This window comes from Sinocyclocheilus rhinocerous, unplaced genomic scaffold, assembly GCF_001515625.1.
Source record: "Sinocyclocheilus rhinocerous isolate Xijiao unplaced genomic scaffold, SAMN03320098_v1.1 scaffold265, whole genome shotgun sequence".
Lineage (NCBI taxonomy): Eukaryota > Metazoa > Chordata > Actinopteri > Cypriniformes > Cyprinidae > Sinocyclocheilus > Sinocyclocheilus rhinocerous.
The window spans coordinates 542,444-552,704 of record NW_015645861.1 but is presented as its reverse complement, the minus strand read 5'-3'; the positions used below and the strand labels follow the sequence as shown (position 1 = coordinate 552,704).

Sequence of the window (10,261 nt, the reverse complement as noted above, 5' to 3'; positions counted from 1 at the left end):
CCAGGGCGGCCGCCTATGCCCTCTCTGCCTGTTCTGTTCCGGCCAAGGAGGCCGTCTGTGAACTCTCTGCCTGTCCTGTTCCGGCCAAGGAGGCCACCTATGAACTCTCAATCCAACCTGTCGCGTAAATTACCTTTCTGTCAGTCCTGTTTCAGTCAATGAATTTGCTCCACCAGTCCCAGTTAATGAGTCCAATTCTGAATTGTCTTCCGGTCCAGTTTTCCCCAATGACTCTGAACCATCAATTTGTACAGTTTCAGCCAACACATGTGATTTTGAGTTGCCCGTTAGTTCTCTCTCTGTCTATGCACCCAATCTTGAATTATCTGTTTTGCCAATGTCAGTTAGTGATCCTAGTGAGGAATTGTGTCTGTTCAGTGTTCCAAGGTGTGTCTAGCTCAGAACCAACTGTCTTACCAGTTTCAGTCAAGGAAACTAAATCGGAACAGTCTGCTGGTCTAAATATAGCTGTTGAATCCATTCATGAACTGTCTGCCTGTTCTATTTCCCCAAATGTGTCTGCTGAACTGTCTGTCTTACCAATCCTAGTCAGTGAGTCTAATTATGAACTGTCAGCCCAGTCCGTCATGGCCAAGGAGACTGTTATTGAACTCTTCACATTTCCTGCCTCGGTCCTTGGGGCCGTGAATACTCCGTATGTGTTGTCTGTCTCTGCTTTTCCTAGGTCTGAGTCTCTGCCATGGTTTCTTGATCAGTCTGGTCCTCCGTGGTGGTCTTCTGCTCCATTTGCTCTGGCCTGGTGGTCTTCTACTCTATCTGCTCCTTCGTGGTGGTCTTCTGCTCTGTCTGCTCCGGCCTGGTGGTCTTATGCTCCTCCGTGGTGGTCTTCTGTTCCGTCTACTCCGCTGTGGTGGTCTTCTGTCCTGCTCTGGTGGTCTTCTGCTCCATCTGTTCCGTCGTGGTGGTCCTCTGCTCTGTCTGCTCCGCCGGCTTCCGCCCTGGTTCCCTGCTCCGCCCTAGCTTCCTGGTTCGCCGGCATCACCCTGGTTCTCTGCTCCGCCCTGGTTCCCTGTTCCACCCTGGCTTTCTGCTTTGCTGGTTCCGCCTGGGTGCCCTGCTCTGCCGGCTCTGCCTCAGTCCCCGGTCTCTCCACTTCCACGTGGACCTGGCCCTCCGTCCCTCCCCCTGTTCCGCCTCCGCTCCACCGCCCTCCTGGATTATATTGAGATAGGAGCATCTGGAAGCCACCTATCTCAATATAGGCCCTGGGGGGGGGGCGTCCGATCACCACCAGAGGTCACTCGTCCATCATATTGACTCTCTCACTACACAGACTGTTACACGTCACCACGGACTACATTTCCCATCATCCATTGCACTGATTGCACACAGCTGTAACCAATCACACACACACACTATATTACACTCACTCAGATCCTTCTCAAACTGCCGAGTATTGTTTGCGTTTATCGCTCTCCTAATGGTAGCACTTTATGGAGCCAGTTCCCTGTCCTAATTTCTAGTTCTAGTCTAAGTCTAGACACGTCGTGTTGCCTTATTGCCTGTTTCCTGATCTTCTGCTTGTCTTGGTTTTCTCTCTTGTCTTGTCGTTTGGACTCTGTTTGTACCTCGCCTGGATTGTCATCTGTCTGTTGGATATTGTTCACCGGAGACTTATCACGTCTGTCCTTGGATTACTCTTTTGTCTCTCCTGTGCCATACCTGTTTGCTGGTGTTTTGACCCTGCCTGTTTCTGACCATGTCTGTGAATAAAGCTTTGCAAATGGATCTGCACGCCTCACGTCTCTGTCGACCCATTACATCAGCAGAGTGGTCCACCCCCACATGTGACAATGTGTGGTTCCTGTTATTAGCACTGAATCACTGGCCTGCCTCTCAATCTCTGATTGAAGAGCAGTATTGAAATCGTACCCTCACTGACCCAGATGTAAACAGTTGCTTCAGAAGTGAGTAGCAGAATGCCTGTGAGCGCATTATGATGATTCATAAACCTCCTCTGTATATCACTGATTATAGTGAGGTTATATACAGTCTCATTTCCTCTGAATTCTATTGTAGAAGTATATCCTTAGATGTATTTTCCACTGATAAAGTATAATGTTGTGCTCAGAGCTTTTAAGACTGTATAGTGCGTTGATTACCATATTCATGTCACATGGTATTTACAGTACATGATACACAGCGGTACATGATCATGGTATTACAGTGGTACTCTTTAAATCTTACATTTGAATTTGCATCTGTTGCAGCAATTTTCCATCAAATGACTATGTGACAGTCTGAGATCAATGCTTTTCTGTGAAACGGACAGAAAAATGTCTTTTGCATATGTTTGGGAGTGCAGAATTGGAAAATGCAAATGTTCTTTAGGCATGATTATTTCTGTATCTCTCTCCTAGACTGATACATTTTTCAGTTTTTCAATAAATTCAGTGTGGCTCCTACACAACTGGTGCCAAATTAATTTATTTCTTAATTCGTTAACTACCATCCGCCCTGTTCAATTTGCACTGACATTTTTCTTCACAGTGCTGAAAGATGACCTTTTAAAAGAGCAGCTCCTGAAATATGCAGGTGGCTCTGCACAAAACACCAAAACATTTAGATTTACAGTGAAGGCATTTAGCAGACTCTCTTATCTGGTGAGACTTGCAAAAGTGTTTCAGTTCCATTTAAGAAAATTGCTGCTGTGGTCTACCAACAACAGGGGAGAAAAAGTGTTCATTTGTTTTCATCACCATCAGTGAACCTTCAGAAATCATTCTAATATGCTGATATGCTGCTCAAGAAACATCACTTTTTATTACCAGTGTTGAAAACAGTTCAGGATCAACAATCAGGATTCTTTGATGAGTATAAATTAAAAAATAACAGCATTTATTTGAATTTTGTAATATGTTAAAGTCTTTATGGTTAATTTGGAACAATTTAATGAATCCTTGCTGAATAAAGGAATGAATTTCTTTTGAAAAGTAGTCTGTTACAAATACTAAATAGGAGGCGACAAGATTATGCAGCCTGAAGAAACCTAAACCTTTAATTTAATCTAATTATATGGCAGCAGTCTTTGATCATTCAGGATAAAGCAATCCCAGAATGCATTGCTTCAAATGTCCATTCTAAATGTACTGTATTTAATTTAATACTAAAAACAGTGTACACTAGTAACCACCAGGCTACGTCACCCGACCGATTGCATTGTTGGGCTTTTTGAACTTGATCCAGGCATCAATAGCGGGTTCATAGCAGAGGAAATACATATGAATATCTGGCCTGGTTTAGGATCAGCTGGGCTGCAGCATTCTCCATGTGCTGCAGACATTTTATTGCTCATACTGGGCCGTCAGCCAACAGTGAGTTGCAGTAATGAAGATGAGACCAGTGTAAGGGCTGTACTGTAGTAAATCTCCTGTCCAACAGACAGGAATAGAGATCTAGTGCTTTGAATTTGCAGGTTTGTCATTATCTTAAAGGGGTCATACGATGAGCAATCACATTTTCCTTGATCTTTTGAAAGAAATGAGTTTGATGTACTATGAAAATGTACTGTAACTTTCACAACTCAAAACTTCTTTCCCAGAAACACTGCTTATTGAAATGAGTCTGCAAAATCAACTCTTCTGAACTTCCACAACTTTCTGATGACCTACAGATGCATTAAAGGAATAGTTCACTTAAAATCAAAATTTGCTGACAATTTAGGGCATCCAAGATGTAGATGAGTTTGTTTCTTCATCAAAACAGGTTAGAAGAAATTTAGCACTCCATCACTTGCTCACCAATGGATCCTCTGCAGTGAATGGGTGCCGTCAGAATGAGAGTCCAAACAGCCGATAAAAACATCACAATAATCCACAAGTAACCCACATCACTCCAGTCCATCAATTAATGTCTTGTGAAGTGAAAAGCTGTGTGTTTGTAAGAAACATTAAAACATTACTTCCAGCTAAAATACAAGTCCTTTGCTCATAACATTGCTTTCTCCAGTGAAAAATACATCTCTCTTATATTTCCAGAAAAGAAACATGCACAGATCAAGCACAGTTTATAAGCGAAAACATCCCAAAACATTTCTAAACAAATATGTGTGTGGATTTTGAGGACAAGAAGGAGTGGACTTCTGGAGAAAGCAATATTATGGATTATGGACTCGTATTTTCCATAATGATGGATTTGTTTCTTACAAACATGCAGCTTTTCACTTCACAAGATGTTAATTAATGGACTGGAGTGTTGTGGATTACTTGTGGATTATTGTGATGTTTTTATCAGCTGTTTGGACTCTCATTCTGACGGCACCCATTCACTACAGAGGATCCATTGGTGAGCAAGTGATGTAATACTAAATTTCTCCAAATCTGTTCTGATGAAGAAACAAGCTGATGGCCTAAGGTTGAATATATTTTCAGCAAATGTTCATTTTTAGGTGAACTATTCCTTTAACACTAGACCGTCTGCAGTTACATGATGTTTTTTGTGCAGACATTTGGCTGGTCTGGTCATGGTGAGTTTAAAAGGAGAAAGCACTAGAGATTTTATTCCTAAACATCAAGCCATAAAATATGGAAAAGTCTGCCAAACCTTGTGCTATTCCTAACTGTGTGTAGCACCTGTCATTCTTAACAATCCCAATGTTAGATTTTTTTTTTATTTTTTATCTTTATCTTTTTTTAAATAATTTAATAATATTTTAATAATTTAATAATTTAATAAATAATAAATAAATCTTTGTTATTTTCTATTTTTAACAAAGTGCCTGATCATTTCAGTCTGACAATTCATTTATGTGGCATATTTCAGCTCAGACTGTGTTGCAATTTCATAGTATGCATGGCTTTTGGATTTTGGATAAGATGGTTAAAAAATATTTGGACCCCACAACAAAAAGCAAAGTGTTTCTTAAAGGCACAGCAGCAAAAACATGGGGCAAAAATGACTTGTCTCAATTTGAACTTTTCTTTTCTTGGACTATTCTTGGACAAATTAGATAAGTCTGTAGGTTTACAAAGATTTTTTTTCTTCTTCTCAGATGTTGTGACCTTCTGAAAATAAAGATAATTTCTCTAGCGAAAGAAAAACTTTTTTTTTAACAGAAAAATCTTGTCTGAGATTATTTTATAAATGATCCCTTGCTAACTTGTAATGAATATTTTAAAAAGTTGATATTTAGGATAAAATGCCTTTTGCTTCAAGGAAAACTGCACATATATTCTGCTGTTAAGTATAATCAGAGCTGGGTAGATTACTTACTAATTGTAATCCATTACTGATTCCATATTACGTGACAAAAATTGTAGTTAGTTTCATAAATTTCATAATCCATTACATTACACATTTTAGGCAATATAATCAGACTACTTTTTGATTACTTTTGAACTAACTTGTTTATCACATTGATTTAAATAGGATAATATTGTACCATATTGAATGTAAAAATGCAAAGAAAAAGAAAATATATTCCATTTGTTGTCACTGACAACGTGACGTGCATTAAATATTAATTATGTCAAGGTTTCCCAAACTTTAGGAACTGCAGGGGGTTTATGAGTTTACTGAAAAGCAAATTTATTTAAAAGATGAAAAAGAAGATTTAGGGAGAACCAATAAATTATGAATAATTTATTGCTATCAAGTCAATAATATGTAATCAATAATACAGTAACTGTAGTCTGATTCCAAGTATTTAAAAATGCAATTTAATCTAATTACAAGTACTTAATTTTTGGAATTACTTAATACAGATTACATGAAATCAGTTACTGCTCTGAGTATCATCATATTGATCCTGTGTTGCCATGTCAGGGTGTTTTTTTGATAGCACCACAGACTCCTGAAACAGACTACTGAAAAACATTTTAAAAACATTTTTAACAGAAAAAAGTGCACTTTAATATGCTTCACCTTTAAGTAACACCCACAAAGATGTGCAATTACATAGATTGACTTATGCAACACATTTTAATAAGACTCCATCAGAAGCTCTTGAAGCAGAAACTGAATGGTTGAATTACTATGAGTTTCAAATAAAAAACGGACTAATGCCCAAAGGCCTCAGTCAGAGTGTACGCGTGTGTGTTTTTGAGTGTGTGTTGTGGGTGTTGACACTTTAAAGCGCACAGCGGCAACAAAACCCCTCCCCCTGCATCAGGCCGCATCAGAGAGCTTGTTGCTATGGCGACTGTCTTTGGCAGCCAGCAGTGCTTGTTATAAAACTCATAAGAGTTTCTAATGACCCTGAGAATACGCCAGTCGTCTAGTCAAAATAGCTTCTTATAAGACATGCATCCGTCACTCCAGCCATCTTACAGCTGTGTGTTTCTCTAGAGCAGATTTCTAGAGCAAAAATACTATGTGGTTGCTAGGTAGTTAGTCAAAAGAGCCCACCAACAAGTCCAGTGGTTCTCTTTTTCAGAAAGGTTTGATCAATAGAAAGTTTTGAAAAATAAATCTTTTGTTAGATTATAAAAGTCTTTACTTTCACTTTTGATCAATTTAATGCATCCTTGTTGATTAAAAGTATTAATTCATTTAAAAATATCTTGACCCCAAAATTTTGAACCGTAATATTGATGGTCATTTTATTGGTGCTTATTTTATAGGAAAGTGGAACCTTTGAAACACTGAACCAGATGCTTTGTGAAGGACAAAACATTATCTTTTCACAGAATTTACTGATAAACGAGATAATCTGAAAACCACGCCCATCGGGGGAAACAATCCAACCCTCTCCACTGACTTTGTATTACGGGAAGCTGCCTCCTTGTCATTTCTGACTTATAACAAAAAAACAGAACAATGCCTAAAAGCTGCTATGTGACAAGGTGTACAGTAAACAAGCTAAAAAACCCAGAACTACGTTTTTATAAGCTGTCGACCCCCCAAAAATGAGCGTTTTTTTCTTGTCACATAGCAGCTTTTAGGCATTGTTCTGTTTTTTTGTTATAAGTCAAAAATGACAAGGAGGCAGCTTCCCCCAATACAAAGTCAATGGAGAGCGTTGGATTGTCATGTCCCCCCCTGTGGGGTGTGTCCCCCCCACATTTAGGGTGTGGCCTAAATGTGCTCTGTCTCTATAAGTCTTCTTTTCTGAGGGAAACATAAAGGCTATAAGTTTTTTCTGAGTGCTTCCCTAAATGTATTATTTTATATATTTGAGATGGACAGGAACAGATCTACCAAAAGGTTTCAGATCATGGATCATTTATAACCATATTTTGCACTGAAATCTAAAACAAATGCATTGATAAAAATGATTATATTACCATTTTGCCCAAATATTGATGCTTAATATGATTTAAGTCGAATTACAGACTCATTCTATGACGTCCGTTCTATTTTTTTCTCCATATCACGGATGTCCATCTTTCTTTATAACCAGTGGATTTATTTAATGTTCCCTACCACATATCATGCCTTTGGTCTATAAGTCTTCTTTTCTGAGGGAAACATAAAGGCTATAAGTTTTTTCTGAGTGCTTCCCTAAATGTATTATTTTATATATTTGAGATAGACAGGAACAGATCTACCAAAAGGTTTCAGATCATGGATCATTTATAACCATATTTTGCACTGAAATCTAAAACAAATGCATTGATAAAAATGATTATATTACCATTTTGCCCAAATATTGATGCTTAATATGATTTAAGTCGAATTACAGACTCATTCTATGATGTCCGTTCTATTTTTTTCTCCATATCACGGATGTCCATCTTTCTTTATAACCAGTGGATTTATTTAATGCTCCCTACCACATATCATGCCTTTGGCTTTGTTGGTTAAAAGCCATTTACAAGTCCCAGACCACCTCTTTGTATTGAATTTGTTGGCTTTTAAAACCTGCAGTCTTTCATTGCGTCTACTGAATTTGTTGACGGTGAACTGCTCAAGTTCTCTATATTGATTTGGCTGAGCGGCCCCTGCAGCTGCTCCTTTTCTCTCAGCTCCTCTTGGCAGTGATGGAGGCTCTCTCTGATTTCCTGTTGCATAAAGTCCTTCTCTCTCATGTTAACTCTTTCGTTAATGTTGTGTTTCACAGAACGTGTTCACTGAATTAGTATTTATGGAACACTTTTTCTTGCTCTTTATATTGGTGTGTCTAATTATTTTTTAGCATATGTACACTATCTGACTAAAATGTACAGTGCTTGACTCATTTTGCACTCATCGATGTATCCACATTTGAAAGTTTATGGTTGGTAATACATTTCAAGTCCCAGACCACCTCTTTGTATTGAATTTGTTGGCTTTTAAAACCTGCAGTCTTTCATTGCGTCTACTGAATTTGTTGACGGTGAACTGCTCAAGTTCTCTATATTGATTTGGCTGAGCGGCCCCTGCAGCTGCTCCTTTTCTCTCAGCTCCTCTTGGCAGTGATGGAGGCTCTCTCTGATTTCCTGTTGCATAAAGTCCTTCTCTCTCATGTTAACTCTTTCGTTAATGTTGTGTTTCACAGAACGTGTTCACTGAATTAGTATTTATGGAACACTTTTTCTTGCTCTTTATATTGGTGTGTCTAATTATTTTTTAGCATATGTAAACTATCTGACTAAAATGTACAGTGCTTGACTCATTTTGCACTCATCGATGTATCCACATTTGAAAGTTTATGGTTGGTAATACATTTTCAATGTATTTGAAAGTCTCTTCTGCTCATCAAGGCTGCATTTATTTAACCAAAAATACAGTAAAAACAGTAATATTGTGAAATATTATTACAATTAAAAGTAGCTGTTTTCTATTTTAATATAATTTAAAATGTAATGTATTCCTGTGATGCAAACCTGAATTTTCCAAGTCCCAGACCACCTCTTTGTATTGAATTTGTTGGCTTTTAAAACCTGCAGTCTTTCATTGCGTCTACTGAATTTGTTGACGGTGAACTGCTCAAGTTCTCTATATTGATTTGGCTGAGCGGCCCCTGCAGCTGCTCCTTTTCTCTCAGCTCCTCTTGGCAGTGATGGAGGCTCTCTCTGATTTCCTGTTGCATAAAGTCCTTCTCTCTCATGTTAACTCTTTCGTTAATGTTGTGTTTCACAGAACGTGTTCACTGAATTAGTATTTATGGAACACTTTTTCTTGCTCTTTATATTGGTGTGTCTAATTATTTTTTAGCATATGTACACTATCTGACTAAAATGTACAGTGCTTGACTCATTTTGCACTCATCGATGTATCCACATTGAAAGTTTATGGTTGGTAATACATTTTCAATGTATTTGAAAGTCTCTTCTGCTCATCAAGGCTGCATTTATTTGACCAAAAATACAGTAAAAACAGTAATATTGTGAAATATTATTACAATTAAAAGTAGCTGTTTTCTATTTTAATATAATTTAAAATGTAATGTATTCCTGTGATGCAAACCTGAATTTTCAGCATCATTACTCCAGTCTTCAGTGTCACATTATCCTTCAGAAATCATTCTAATATACTGATTTGCTGCTCAAGAAACATTTATTATTAGCCATGTTGAAAACAGTTACGTAACATTTTTGTGGAAACCGTGATTCATATTTTTAAGGATTATTTGATGAACAGAACGTTCAAAAGAACATCATTTCTGTTCAAAAAGGTTACTTTTGATCAATTCAATGCATTTTGCTGAATAAAAGTATTAATTTATTTCAAAACAAAACATCTAACTGACCCCAAACTTTTGAACAATAAAATTATTTACTTCATCCATTTGTTTTGGGACTACAAGAATCATTTGAGTTTCTTCAACTGAAAAGGGCAGTCGATTTTTAGTTCTCAGCACACTTTGCGTATAGGGCTGAATCAGGAGAATAAATGTGCAAATGAAGTGCTTTTTAATGTTTTTGAGTAAACAGAATGACATGTTAATGTTTAGGGCTGCCCCCTAATAGTCGACTAGAAGAGGCTTGGTCGACCAAAATTTTATTAGTCGCTTAGTTGCAGAAAAAAATAAAATAAAAATAAATAAATTCCACGGGTGAAGTCACGCAGTCCGTGATGGACAGATCGTTAACGGCTGGTCTATGTGGTAATACAGTACATCGGGGCAGGACATCCAAATGCTCGCCTATCATTCATCGACCTCAAATATGGCTTATCATCTGAAATATGTAAGTATTAGCAACTTTACATGGCCGCTCGATCTAATGTTAACCTAGAAAAATGTGCGCTCTTGTGTCTGTGTGGAGTGTGGAGCTGAACAGTAGCGCGACAGATGGAGGCGCAAGTGCGTCACTTGCTCCTAAAATACTCCCTCATTTTTGGTCATACTGGTCATACAGATAAGAGTAATACATCTTTC

At 37.9% G+C, this 10,261-nt stretch overlaps 1 protein-coding gene across 1 annotated transcript in view; it reads left to right on the top strand.

The window, feature by feature from the left end:
• The window catches only part of LOC107706933 (NT-3 growth factor receptor-like), a 109,183-nt gene that overhangs the window by 920 nt on the left and 98,002 nt on the right, over window positions 1–10,261 (top strand). The window lies entirely within an intron of this gene.